The sequence below is a fragment of the Orycteropus afer genome, unplaced genomic scaffold (genome assembly GCF_000298275.1).
Source record: "Orycteropus afer afer isolate SDZICR_OR568_19922 unplaced genomic scaffold, OryAfe1.0 scaffold00356, whole genome shotgun sequence".
Lineage (NCBI taxonomy): Eukaryota > Metazoa > Chordata > Mammalia > Tubulidentata > Orycteropodidae > Orycteropus > Orycteropus afer.
The window spans coordinates 1296695-1312042 of record NW_006921943.1 but is presented as its reverse complement, the minus strand read 5'-3'; the positions used below and the strand labels follow the sequence as shown (position 1 = coordinate 1312042).

The window sequence follows — 15348 nt, the reverse complement described above, 5'->3', positions numbered from 1 at the left end:
CAGAGCAGGCCTCCGGTCAGTACAGTGGCACGTTTATTTACTCAATGAGAGGCCCGCACAGGAACTTCAGAGCAGGCCTCCGGTCAGTACAGTGGGCAGCGTTCGCTGCAGTAGCCATGCACTGTGGGTCCGCGGGGTGAGGACCAGCCTGGTGCGTGGGCTGACACCCACCTGCTGAGCCCGGGCGTGGGCTCCACCACAGGCAACTCAGGAGGGGTGGGGCGTGCAGCCTCAGCTGCATCCTCAGAGCAGGACTCGACTTTGCTCCGCCCTGTTGACCCGGGTTCAGCAAAGTGCCTGGCGTATAGGAAAGCTCCAACAAGAAAGCCTTTGTTGAATGGCTTAACAATCACCTCCGGTGACAAGTACTCCCACAGAAACAGAAACAGAAACAATAAATTCAGGTCACAGGAAAGAATGTTCAGGGGGAGGCTCCAGCCAAGAAACAACTTCCAACCCTGCCTTGAGGGTCGGGGATATTCCAGTGCTCACTGGATGGGCGGGCGGAGAAGAAGCCTTGCAGGCTCAGCCAAGGCGGGGCTGGCTGGATGGGGCCCGGCAGCCAGGTCTCCGCTGAAGGTTCGGGCTGTGGGGATAAGACGGCTCGTCTGGATGAGGCCATGCAAGGCTGCACACCCCAGCTGGAGGTAGTGTCTGTGCACAGCAGCCTCTTGAGTGAGTTTAAGCAGGAACACAGATGAAGGGCCCTCTGTTAGAACTGTAACAGAGGGGACAGGGTCTGTCACCTTCGATGCTTGCCCCACATCAGTGTTGGAGAAAACACTGTGTTTGAAAAATGCCATGCTAAGCCCTCGGACATGGACATCTGCGAAAGTAAGGCCAGCGAAGGGAGATGGTTAGACCACTCTGTGGGAGCCCAAGAAGGGAGAACAGAGAGAACGCCGGGGCAGGAGGCAGGAGCCAGGTGCAGCCAGTGAGACTGAGATTCCTAGGCCTGGGGTGCTGTGTCCCCCCACCCCGGGTCCCCTGTCACCTCCCTCAAGGTCACCGTGGAACAGGTCAGTGTTGGTTTGCTTGTCTTTAAAAATGTGGTAGCACGAAATATAACAGGGAAGTCTCTCCTTATTGTAACCAAGAAGGGGCTGACTCCTCACAGAGCCCCTCGTTTCTTTTCCCCTCAGTTTTTTGTCACCACCTGCCCTCCTGCATAGCATGTGGCCCGTGAGCACGCCCACTCGTCTGGGCTTTGGGGACAACTCAGCAGCAGCCACGGGAGACCAATGGCCCCCGTTACTCTGTTCACTGCAGAGCAGTTGATGAACGTGCACCTCGTCCTTACAGCCTCCAGAAGGACCGGGATCGCGAGGCGTTACGTGTTGCTAACATCCCATAAGAATAAGGACAGTCTTGCTGACCACGCTGGTCACCAAGCCCAGTGAGCATGCCCTCCAGGGTGCCTCCCTCGTGCGTGGGTACAATGTCATTACTAAGAACACCTCCAGGTCCATCCCCACAGTGTAAGACAATGTCCCCAGTCTGAAGTCCCACGTTATGTTTGCTATGGGAATGTAACTCCTGGGCCCATTTCGTAGGTGCAGTGTCACTGGCACTTAGAACCACAGTAATCAACACTCCTCGGAGAGGTCAGAATCGGGCTCAGGGCAAGCCCGACAGCCCGGCTGGAGACCCTTCAGAGACGCGGCTTGCCTAGTTCAGGGTCTGCGAGGGGAGCTGCCCTGCCCCTGCCCTGGGGCCTCAGGGTCTTGGTCTCCTGCCAGTCGGCCTCTGCCGGACTGCAGTCTGGTCCCGACCCCTGCTGTGCCCAGGGACACTCTCCTGCTTGCCTTCATTTCACTCTCAACTGGACCCAATCTACTTGTTCATTCTCTAATTCAAGGTCATTTTCAGTTGAATCTAGCTTTCCTTGGGGGGTGGGGTGGGAAGGGAAATCAGGACCCTGGACACAGAAACAAAGCAGGCAGCCTCCCAACCATGCCTCCTCCACTAATCAGACAGTGGGACACACCACCACCCCGATACCCAACGGCAGCAGAGGCAACTTCCACCGGCAAAGAAAGAACAAACAGCCTCTCCTGAAGTAGACTCTGGAAGGAACGCCACCGCTGGAGCCCAAGCAATCCCGTTCCTGACTCCGCCATTGGCCGGAAAGCCTCTTGGGTGCAGAATTACCCCCTGAAAGCTCACAGTGCTGGTAATTATGCTATTCTGAACTACTTACTGAATTTATTTGAATCCAGAGGTGGGTTAAGCCACTTCCAGACCATTAAAGTAAACTACGTGGGTAAATAGTGCTGTCACTAAGGGGTTGATGACGCTTACCACTGCCGACATCTTAACCTCAGCCCAGCACAGCCCCGGCTCCGCCATCACAGTTCATAAATGCAGCTGCAGGTCCATCTTTTCATTGAGCAATTTAATAACTTCGAGTGCTGTCAGTACTGCTGTGAAAAACAGCACCTATAAAATGTAACAGCCTCAATCAGACGGAAAAGGACCCAGCCACTGCCGATTCCACCACGGCAGCCACAGTGAATTAAGGGTGAGCGACGCCCAAGTTCAAGTGTCATTTAAACTCATGTGAATCCTGGCTGGAACTTTACACGTTTTAACTGGACTCGGCCCAAGAATGTAGTGGGCACATTGGCTTCATTCCCTGAGGTCTTTCTAGTAAACAGGAAGTGTAGTGCTCACCAATGCAAAAGGTCAAAGGGACAGGAAACGTGGCCAACAGGCGCATCTAGGGACGCGTTTACCCCACTGCACGGCCACTGTCACAGCTCTTTAACGGGGCTCCGGTGCCCACCCACCGTGGTGCACTGGATGCTATTCAGAGACAGTGGAGGCTGTGGAACCGCGATGGCAGTGGGTCAGGGCTTGTCACTGCAGTTTTGTTGGCAGTTGCTTCCTCCAGGACAGTGAGCAGCTCTGGGCAGAAGGTGCGGAGGGAGACAAGGTCGAGCCAGGGCCCGGTCACTCGCCTTCATGAGTCCGGAGGCACGACCCTCCCTTCTCACTGCTACACGCACTCAAAAGTTTATCACTCAGGCGGCTTGACTGTGTTGAGGATGAGAAACTGTTCCTGGGCAATGAGTCTTAGTAGCCCGCTGTTGTGGAGAATCAATGTGATGGCCCAGCTTCTCCATTCTAGTGAGTCCCCGGAGCCGCGAGCACAGACCCCGTGGTGCAGGGATGGAGGGGTTAGGTGGTGGGGACGTAGCCCTCCCTGAACCTTGCTAAGGGCTCTCTCCACAGTCTGCTGGGCTTCTGGGAAGCCACAGACGGGGTTTAGTACCTGGCGGCCTCCTTGCTGCGTGTGTTATACTTTAGTCACTGTCACCATTTTTTCCCACAGAATAAATACCTTATGCTTTTGTTAAGCTTACATTTAATTAAAATGTACAGAATTTGTGCAGTAAACTCGAATGAAACAAATAAAACAAGGCCCCCTCTCTTGAAGGCATACATTGTGAATGAAAAATGTCATTACAGACTAAAAAATTTTGCAGTAAACAGGGCCTACAGAGAGAAGTTTCCCTGTAATGACATCCATAAAATACACAAATGGCACTTTTAGTACCATCCTGAATATGGCCTTTTCTGTGCTCCACACACAATCTAAATGGTTTGATCATAGAGCATAATACTCCATCGGGTTTATAGAACAATCAATGTTCCATAAAATGATGTATTTATCCAATAGTCCCCTCAGCAGTTACTGGCGTATGACATTGTAGGACCTGGCTTTGTGTGCCTCGGCACTGCGCACGCCGGCCGTAAAACTTATCTAATGCTACTCCAACAACTTCATCTCATCTGTGTCAAGTAATTTGTTGAAGCCTCAGCTTGGTTTTAAAAAAAACTTGTAATAAAAATTCATAGAATTTTCAGGAGACTGAAAACTGATGACAATAGAAAGGTCATACTGCGTCTCCACTAAAGGGGTCAGAGGTGGCGAGCAGTTCTAAAACTGAAAGTAGATTTCATGCATCGTGGAGCAGATAAAGATGGCATTAAGCAAGCTCTCAGAGCGCGGTGCTGAATGCGGCAGGAGAGCCGGTGGCGGTGTATGCAAACCACCTGGTTGCTACCAGCCAGCGCTTCCTGTACATCTCTGGGCTTTTCCTGAAACGTGTAGACCTTGCCGGGTGCTTGTGACACCACCGTGTTTCACGCATGTACGTATCTGGAGTTGGTGTTTCGGTAGCGCACTGACCTTGGAAAAGCTGGGCAGCCTCCTTGTCCCGATTAAAGCTCCTTGAATAGGATGTGATGACAAAGAATACTTTCTGTGTGAAAATTTGGGGCACACATGACACTGTGGTTCTTAGCCACATATAATTTTTTCCAACTTCAATTTTAAGATGTAATTTTAACAAGGATGTTAAGAAATCATACTTAATGTCTATTAAAATGAAACAATATTAACAGATTATGCTAATAAATTAGAGCCATATTTTAATGTCACAAAAGCTTATAAGTTTCTCAAGTGAAAGGAAGAAAATGACAAATTAAAATTCAATGAAATATAACCTTTTAGAAATTTCAAAGCAGGAATAAATTCTTCTTACAATAGCAGTCATCAATAGTTTAGTCAAATCGTTATCAATAACTGCTCTACACTTTATTCATTTCACAGACAGTAAAAATTACGGGTGTTATTGCAGGGGCCCCATGGCCGAGCTCACCTTCTGCTCCGGTGCTGGGTAAGGCAGCACCTTCAGGGTGAGATCTGGGGCAGCCCACGGCCTGCTCTGACCTGGAAGTCCCTAACCCACCAAACATGAGCTTCCGCAAGCTCCTGAAGGGAGAGCTCACACCCACTGGGTTAGTGACTTGTCCAGACCACGGAAAGAGCCCATCTCTGGCACGACGACAGTGTGGGCTAGTGTGACCTGTTAGTCTTATATCCCACTAACTAGATGACAGTGCACCAGCTTTTGTGAGAGAACAAAGATTGGTCAATGCTTCGTGGTCACTGTTATTAAAAATAACACACAATTATCAACAATTGGGTGATTTGAGACATAAAATCAAGGGCTGCTGCTCTCGGCATGCTCGTTAGTACAACAACTATATGCTGTATGGGGAGGCTGATTTCAGAGCACAGCTTGTGGGTCATTCTAAAACCTAAGCTGATGTGGGTTGGTCTAGGGATGTCTTGAATACATCACACTGTGTCACTGAGAAGTATCGTGGAAGTGTGGGTTCTGTACCACAGAATGGCACATGGTGAACAATGTCATCTTTGCTTTGTCCTCAATTCCTTGAAGACCATTGCTATACAAGATGAAATGAGGAAAATTACTTTTTTTTGTGTGTGTGAGAAATTAAGTGAAGTCTCTATCATTTCTGAGAAACACTTTCCACCTGTATAATTTCACGAGCTGCATGTAACTTCTAGGAAAGAAAAGTCTGAGTCCTGCTTTCTTGATTTTCTTTAGTATGACATTCAGTGTCAGCAGCAATAGAAGAAAATCCTGTAAGATCCCTAAAAGGAATTGTAGAATATTCAGAAACACCTAAGGATACATTTAATCTCAAGTTGGAAAGACACACTCGTCCAGGTTTCTACCTTTACCAACAGTATCCACGGGCCTAAATATTTCCATGGTCACTGAAGAGTGACAAAGAATAAAAGGCAATATTTTACCTCTAAAGTCACAAACCCTAAAAAATGTTGTATTATATCAGGCCCCTAGGTATAGATTATCACGGTCATGCATGGAGATGGAACAGGAATGGGAGTTAGGCATACAAATCTCACTCAGGGAGATAAGAGTGTGTCCTTTAAGGTTATCTTGACAGGCTTTTTGGAAGAGGCAGGCAGGGCAGGAGAAGAGGTTAACCGTTGCCTTGCTGTTGCAGAAGACGACGGGCTATATGGTCAGGACGTGATGGGCAAGGGACTCTGGGAATGGCACTCCCTTGACAGCAGCATGGCATCATGGTCACTGATCTAGACATACTGAAGCTACCTTGCGAAGTGCTCCCATCTTGCCGTCTCCTTAAACACAGCCACTTGACTCGCTGGCAGAAGGTGCGTGAATGCCTTACACCTCATGGGAGCCTGGTGCGAGGCGGTGGTGGGGTTACACAGGCCCCAGGCTGCGTGGCATGCCTGCCTCCCTGGTCTGTATCAGGCCTGCCCTGGGCCACAGCAGAAGGGCAGCCTCTGGCTGGATGTTCCAACCCTTATCTTCCTCTCCTCTTCCTCTTTGTGTTCACCGGTGCCGGTGATAACAGCGGATAAGAGATGCTCTGGGGCCTCTGTCATGTGCAGATGGGCGACTGATTCTCAAGGCCTCATGGAGAGTGGCTGTAACTTGAGGCCCATGGTGGGGACCTCCAGAGAAGACCAGCATGGCCGCCTGGTCTCTTCTGGCCAGGCTGGCTCTGTCTGCACTAAGCTGTTGATTCACTCTGGCATGAGAGAACCAGAAAATCCCAGCAGGACATGACACAAGGAGGCAAGGCCTACTGTCAAAAGTTGTACACATTACCCTCACTCTCGAAGGCAAACTCACGCAAACCAGTCGTCAGCCAACGCTGCTAGCTGGTGCGTCACGTGGCCCTTGAACAAGGCTGAGATCAAAGGGCAGCTTCAGCCTGCCTTCCTCTGTTTTTCTGGCCAACCCTATAAAAAAAAAATCACTGCTGCATTTGTACTCATATCACAGAACCTTCCTTTCTTTCGCGAGGGAACGGGAGGAGGCAATGTGTGTTTCACTGCGGACACTTTGGCGCGTAAGATAAACGCATGCCGCTCCTCGGCACTGGTGCAGGGCACTGCAGGTAGGTTTACAGTAAACTCGAGCTGCGGTGGACACGGCCCGACGGGGCACCGCGGGTGGATTTACGGTAAACACGAGCTGCAGCGGGCACGGCTTGATGGCTCGTGTTTGGAACTTCAGGGAGGTTTCTGGAGCCTCACATCTGCGTGGAGCCCAATGGCAACAGCTTTTCACGTGACTGAGAACAAGGTGAGCTGCTTCTCCAGGGAACGAATCACGCGTCTGGGCACACTGCCCCACCTCCCCTTATGCTGGCTGCGTCTGTACAGCTACCTGAGGCTGCGGCATGCAAAGGCCCGGCCTCGCCACCAGCGTGAGACCCAAAGACACACGAAGACGTGAGGCTGAAAGAGGAGAAGAGCCAGGGGCGGTCAGAGGTCAGGGTAGCCCCGATGTAGCCATCCACCTACCCCACTGTCCAGGGCCCTAGAGAGAGACCTTGGGGGACCCCCTACAGTGACCAGAGGAGGTGCGTGTCTCTGAGAATGGTTGGGCCGTGCTGCTGCCCTGTCCTGCAGACAACCCCTCTGGTCCCAGGGTGAAAGCACACTGGTAGGTGACAAGTGCTGGGGGCTGCACGTGGGGAACCAATCTGCTCTGCTAACTAAAGACTGCATGGGTGAGGGCTGTATCGGTGCCTGACACCAAGAAGGAAAACAGCGGAAGAGGAGACAGACCTGGGGACCACCAGAGGCTGTCCTGAGGGCGCAGCCATTTTCAGTGTTCACAAGCAGCGGGCACAACCATTTTGAATATATGCAAGTGACATTCTTAACTGGACGGTGACTCAGGAGTGGGCCGTGTCCTGAGGACAGCGTGGCCAGCTGCACTGGAGGCTGATGACTGGAAAGGCAGGATATTCCCCTTGTTACACATACTCCCCACACACTCTTGGTGAACAGAGGTGTGGCCGTCCCCTCTTGACCAATGGGAATTCCATCCCAGTCTGTGCTCTGACAGAGCCTGGCTGCGAGCCTTGCCCTGCTCAGTTTTGTTTGTTTTTCAGTTATTCTTGTTACCTTCCTTTTTTTTCTTTTTTATCCCCCTCCTCTTTCCCATGGTTCACGTTGCTTTTCATTCTCTTCCCTTTTCCTGGTTCCCCTTCTTTCTTTCTTTTGGCTCCTCCTGTCCCTTGCATTCCCTTTCTTGTAGTTTTCTCATTTTTTCTTTACTCTTCTTTTACTCTTGCTCTTTTATCTCACTCCCCCTTCCCCAGATATTGTGCCATTTTCCTTTTGCTCTTTTTCTAATTATCTTTCATCTGTTAAAAATATATTTTGAAAACTTCTCTCCTCATTTATTGCATTTTTTTAATGCAATTGTTGCTGTTTGTTTATGCACTTTGAGTTTTTTGTTTTCTTGCTTTTATTTTTTTGATTTTTAAAATTTTTTTTTGGTCTGAGTGGAAGATAGCAACTGTTACAACCCAACTCAACCATACCTGGGACTCCTGCAGCCCCATTCCACTGAGTAAGGGCCACCACTTGTTTTTATACTACCTGACCAATGATACACGGCAGCCAATACCAGCTTAACTCACACTCAACTGCTCCTTATGAATAGCTAACAGAGATCTGTGCACCCACTCTCAGCCTCTTTCACACATTAAACATAAATACAACACTACCACAATGTCTCAGAGACAAGAGACCATCCACACAAGAACCAAGATAAAGTAGTAGAAGTGAGGGACCAGGACACAAACCTAGAGAATATCCCTGAGGAAGAAGCAGTATTGGAACGACAAGATAAGGAATTCAAAAGAACTATATTTGGGTGCCTTCAACAGATTGAGAGACAGATCAAGGAAAACACTGCCAAGATCAAGGAAAATACTGACAAAATTAAAGAAAACTCAGACAAAACTCTAGAATAATTTAGGAAAACAATATAAGAACAAATTGATAAAACAAAAAATTAGAAATGATACAAAAACAACAAAGACAAATCCAGAAGACTAAGGTTTCAGAAGTAGATAACACAATGAATGGGCAAAGGAGTAGAACTGAATCAATGGAAGACAGAATTAATGAGATTGAAGACAAATACCTCAATACTACTTTGTTAAGGGATCAACCAGACAAAAGATCAAAACATAATGAAGAAAACCTAAGATTCAGGTGGGATACCATCAAGAGGAATAACCTATGTTTCATAAGAATTCCAGAACAGGAAGAGCAGATAAAAACACAGAGAAAATCGTTAAATATTTGTTGGAAGTGAATTTCCCTAATATGATGAAACATGACAATAATCCATTCAGAAAGTTCAATGAACCCCAAAAAGGACAGACCCTAAAAGTAAATCACCTCACAACCAAGCTCACCAAAACCAAAGACAAAGAAAGAATCCTGAGAGCAGTACGGGAAAAATGAAAAGTCACCTATAAAGGGCAACCAACAAGATTAAGCTCCAATTTCTGGGCAGAAACCACGCAGGCAAGAAGGCAATGGGATGCTATGGTGTAGTAAATTACATAGTGTGGCTTTTCCAGCCTTTTCTAGTCTTTGTAAACGTCATGGTGGAATTTACTGTGAGAAACTGAGTAGCTCCTGATTGGTAAAGTTATCCACCTGGGGTATTTCTGTTGCGAGTGGCATGAAGCAATCTTCTGGGAAGTTCTCTCTCTCTCAGGTGTATAGAATTCTGATGTTGGGACTGGTTGGTTTGGCCACACTGCCAGGCTCAAAGGGAGCCCTCCTAGAGGCAGAAGGAGTCTCTCTGACTGCTGAGAAAGACATACTGCTGAGAGAAACACACTCCCGAGAGACACACATTTGCTGAGAGAGAGATGTGAGAGACACGCACTGCTGAGAGAGCGATGTGCTACTGAGACTGCCAGCTGCTGAGTGAGATGGTGGACTGCGAGGGACTGAGTGCATTCCTGAACTTGAACTATAGCCTGTTGCTTCCCTAATAAACCCCATAATCTGTGAGTTGTGTGCCCACTGCAGCAGATTATCAAACCCAGCAGAGAGGTGGTGGGTGCTGTGGGAGGAACAGTTGGTGTTTAGGTTGGTGAAAGGGCTGGAGGGAGGCAGCATGTCTGGTCATGCAGGGATAGGCCGTGGGCTACTGATGGTGATTCTGTCTTCCTCTTAGAGGAAGGTTAGAGGAGGTCAGGAGATGCAGCCAATTTGCCCCTTTGGCAGATGCTATATCTAAAACCTTGAAAGAAAAAAATCTCCAACTAAGAATTATATACCTAGCAAAACTCTCCCTCAAATATGAGAATAAAATTGGGAGATTTCCATATAAGCAGAAATTAAGGGAATTTGTTAAAACCAGACCAATCTTAGAAGAGATGTTAAAGGGAGTCCTTCTGGTAGAGAACAAATAACACCAAACAACTGATAATTAACACACACGATGACATAACCCAGGAACCATCCAGTTACAGAAGTGTCCAAAGTAAAATAAGCTTACAAGGCTGTAAACAGGGAACCAGAGACATGAATTGGTAAATGAGGACAACTACAAACCAAACAGAGGGAATAAATAGTGTACTTAAGAACATCTAAATGGTGAGGAAGTCAAGACAACTGTGAGATAGAACAGACTGTTTTAAAATTGGGAAGAAAGTAACAAACCACAGAGTAACCTCAAAGAAAAATAATAAACTTTCATATCAAAATAAAAAACAGGACAAGCACAAATATTTAGCAAGTACTAAAACAATAGTGACAAAAGAGAACACGATTCCTAAACAAAATGAGCTCAATACAAAAAATTATATGGAACAAAGAAATCAGCAACACTACCAAAAAAAATAAAAATAAAAAAAAAAACCCACGTAACAAAATGACATAAAAAAATTCATACTTGTTGATAATTACACTGAATGTCAATGGATTAAATGCGCCACTCAAGAGATGGAGAGTTGCAGACTGGATAAGAAAACATGACTCATCAACATACTGTCTACCAGAGACTCATCTTAGACACAAAGACAAAAATAGACAAAAAGTCAAAGATATACCAAGCAAATTGCAATAAAAAAAAAGCAGGAGTGAGAATATTAATTTCTGATAAAATAGACTTCAAGATAAAAATGACTGTAAGAGACAAGAAAGGACATTAGATAATGATCAAAGGATCAATTGAACAAGAGAACATAACCATAATAAATATCTACACATCCAATGAAAGAGCCCCAAAATACATAAATCAGATGTTGACAGAATTGAAAAGACAAATAGATGACTCCACAGTAATAGTAGGAGACTTTAATATACCACTTTCAATAACAGACAGAACAACTGGAAAGAAACTCAACAAAGATGCAGAAGAACTAAACAATATAATCAACCAACTTGACCTTATAGACATCTACAGAGCCCTTCACTCAACAACAGCACCATATACACTCTTTTCCAGTGCACATGAAACATTCTCCAGGATAAACCATATGTTAGGCACAAAGCAAGCGTCAATAACTTTAAAAACACTGAAATACTGCAAAGCATCTTCTCAGATCACAATACTATAAAATTAGAAATGAACACTAGGAAGACCAATGGAAAAAGAACAAACACATGGAAACAGAGTAACACCCTCTTTAAAGATTGGGTAACAGAATAAATAAAAAATGAAATTAAAAATATTCCTTGAATCAAATGAGAATGAAAACACAACATACCAAAATCTTTAGGACACAGCAAAAACAGTGATCAGAGGGCAATTTATAGCAATAGATGCACATATTAAAAAAGAAGAAAGAGCCAAATCAACACTTTCACCCAACATCTCTAACAATTAGAAAAGAGAAAACAAACAAACAAACAAACAAAAACCACAAAGCCTAGAGTCAACAGAAAAAAAGAAAAAAAAAAAAAAATTTGAGCAGAAGTAAATGAAACAGAAAAAACCAACAAGTCTAGAAGTTGGTTCTTTTGAAAAGATTAATAAAACTAACAAACCACTGGCAAATTTAACAAAGGAAAAGAAGGAGAAGATGCAAATAACATGAATGAGAAATAAAATGGGTGACTTCAAAACAGAACCAACAGAAATAAAAAGAGTATCAGGATACTAAGAAGATGGTACTCCAACACATTTGAAAACATAGAAGAAATAGATTTCTAGAAACATACCACTTACCTAAACTAACACAGACTGAGGTAAAAACTTGAACAGACACACAACAAAAGAAGAAATTGAACAGGTCATAAAAAAATTACCAACAACAAAAAAGCCCTGATCCAGATGGTTTCACTGGAGAATTCTACCAATCATTCAGAGAAGAGCTGACACTAATCCTACTCAAATTACTCTAAAACATAGAAAAGGATAGAATCCTCCCTAATTCATTTATAAATTAAGCATAACCCTGATTATCAAAACTAGGCAAAGATACCACTAGAAAGGGAAACTGAAGACTAATATCCCTCATGAATGTTGTTGTTGTTGTTAAGTGCCGTCGAGTCGTTTCCGGCTCATAGTGACCCCATGCACAACAGAACAAAACACTGCCCGATCCCGCGCCAGCCCCACAATCCCTGCTATACTTGAGCCCATCATCGCAGCCACCGTATCAATCCATCTCCTTGAAGGCCTCCCCCTCTTTCGTCGACCCTCCACCCTACCAAGCATGACATCCTTCTCCAGGGAATGGTCCCTTCTGACAACATGACCAAAATAGGTGAGACGAAGTCTGGCCATTCTTGCTTCCAAGGAGCATTCTGGCTGCACTTCCTCCAGGACAGATCTGTTAGTTCTTTTAGCAGTCCATGGTACTTTCAGCATTCTTTGTCAGCACCGCAACTCAAAAGCATCAACTCTTCTTCGGTCTTCCTTATTCATTGTCCAGCTCTCACATGCATATCAGGCGATTGGAAATATCATGGCTTGTGTCAGGCGCACCTTAGTCCTCAATGAGATATCCTTGCTCCTCAGCACTTGAAACAGTTCCCTCATGAATAGAGATGCTAAAATTTTCAACAAAATCCTGGCCAATAGACTCCAACAACACATCAAAAAAATAATACATCATAACCAAGTGAAATTCATACCAGGTATGAAGGTATGCAAGGATGGTTCAACATCAGAAAAACAATCAATGTCATCCATCACACAAATAAAACAAAGGAAAAGAACCACATGATTATATCCAATGCAGAAAAGGCATCTGATAAAATCCAACACCCAGTTCTGATTAAAACTCTCAGAAAAATAGGAATAGAACAGCAATAGGAATAGAAGGGACACTCATCAACATAATAAAGTGCATACACACAAAACCAACTGCCAACATTGTTCTCAGTGGAGAGAGACTGAGACCATTCCCCTTTTGAACAAGAACCAGACAAGGATGCCCTCTATCTCCACTTCTATTCAGTACTGTATTGAAAGTCCTAAGCCAAGGCAATGAGGCAAGAAAGGGAAATCAAAGGCATCCAAATCGGTAAGGAAGAAGTCAAGCTATCCTTGTTTGTAGATGATATGATCCTACATGTAGAAAACCCAAGAGACTCAGCAAGAACACTACTGGAACTTACTGAAAGATTTAACATAGTGACAGGATACAAGATTAACACACAAAAATCAGTTGGATTCCTCTACACCAACAAAGAGGTCTCTGAAAAGGAAATCAATGCCATTTATAATAGCTACCAAAATGATAAAATACTTGGGAATATATCTTACCAGCAACACACCAGACCTATACAAACTACAAAACACTACTTCAAGAAACTGTAAGAGATCTACGTAAATGAAAGAACACACCATGCTCATGGAGAGGAAGAGTGAATGTTGTGAAAATGTCAGTAGTACCCAAAGCAATCTATAAATTCAATGCAATTCTGATCCAGATTCCATCAGCGTTGTTTAAAGACATGGAAAAATCAATCACTAATTTTATATGGAAAAGAAAGAGACCTTGCATAATCAAAGCACTGCTGAAGAAGAAGAAAGTAGGAGGTCTCATGCTCCCAGATCTCAAAACCTACTATACAGCTACAGTTGTCACAACAGCCTGGTATTGGCACAGCGACAAGCACACACACCAGTGGAACAGAGCTGAGAGCCCAGAAATAGAGCCACTGACCTGTGGTCAGCTGATCTTTGAGAAAGGGCCGAAATCCACTCAGTGGAGAAGAGATAGTCTCTTTCACAGATGGTGCTGGCAAAACCGGATATCCATTTGCAGAAAAATGAAACAAGATCTGTACTTCACACCATACACCAAAACCAACTCCAGATGGATCAGACTTAAATGTGAAATATAAAACTATAAGTTCATCAAAGAAAAAATAAGGGCAAACTTGGGGGCTCTAATTTATGGCATTAAGAAACTATCAAGCATAACCCAAGGTGGACCAAGAGCAAAAGATAAACTAGATGATTGAGACCTTCTAAAATTAAATTCTTATGTGCTTCCAAAGACTTCTCCAAAAGAGTGAAAAGAGAACCTACAGGATGGGAAAAAGTATTTGGCAATGACATATCAGGCAAAGGACTTACCTCTAAAATTTATAGAAAACTCCAACACTTCAACATCAAAACGACACACAATCAATTAAAAAATGGGCAGAAGACATGAACAGACACTTCACCAAAGAAGATATCCAGGGAGCCAACAAACACATGAAGAAATGTTTGCAATCTTAGTCATTAGAGAGATGCAAATCAAAACCACCATGAGGTATCCTCTCACCCCAGTACTAGTAGCAAAGTTCAACAAGACAGAAAATAACAAATGCTGGTGAGGGTGTGGAGAGATTGAGACTCTCATACACTGCTGGTGGGATTGTAAAATGATAAAACCACTGTGGAAAGCAGTATGGTGGTTCCTTAAAGAGTTGGAATAGAAATACCATTTGACTCAGCAATCCATTACTAGGTATATATCCTAAAGAAGTGAGAAGCAGGACAGGAACAATATATGCATCCCATGTTCATCACAGCAATATCCACAATAGCAAAGAGATGGAAACAACCTAAGTGCCCATCAAGCAAGGAATGGATAAACAAACTGTGGTACATACACATGCACAATGGAATACTATGCAACACTAAAGTATAATGTAGAATCTGCCCAACACCACATAATGTGGATGAACTTGGAAGACATTATGCTGAGTGAAATAAGCAAATCACAGAAGAACAAATATTGTATTAGTCTACTATTATAAAAAGTCAAGGAAAGGTTTATATATAGAAGGAAACTTTCTTTGTTGGTTACCAGGGATTGGAGGGAGAAGAGGAAACATTTCTACATAGGTTAAAAAAAAATATATATGTATACACACACATATACATGCATATACATACATACATGTATATATGTACACACACACACACACACACAGAAACCAAAGGTTATTCTTGGTTACCAGGGGGAGGGGGAAAGAGGAAGCTTTTGTTTGAGGGGCATTGAGTTTATGCTAACAGATCACTACCTTTGAGTTGATTGCAACTCATAGCGACCCCTCCTTGGGTTTCCGAGGCGGTATCTCTACGGAAGCAGATTGCCCAACTTTCCTTCTGAGGAGTGGCTGGTGGGTTTGAACTGCCAGCCTTCTGGTTAGCAGTCAAGTGCCTTAGGCACTATGCTACCAGAGCTCCTATGTAT

The 15348-nt window shown here is 44.7% G+C and overlaps 1 protein-coding gene across 1 annotated transcript in view; it reads right to left on the bottom strand.

Annotated features, from left to right (window-relative positions):
- The window catches only part of ZNF407 (zinc finger protein 407), a 556565-nt gene that overhangs the window by 2163 nt on the left and 539054 nt on the right, over nt 1–15348 (bottom strand). The gene's annotated exons all lie outside the window — the stretch shown is intronic.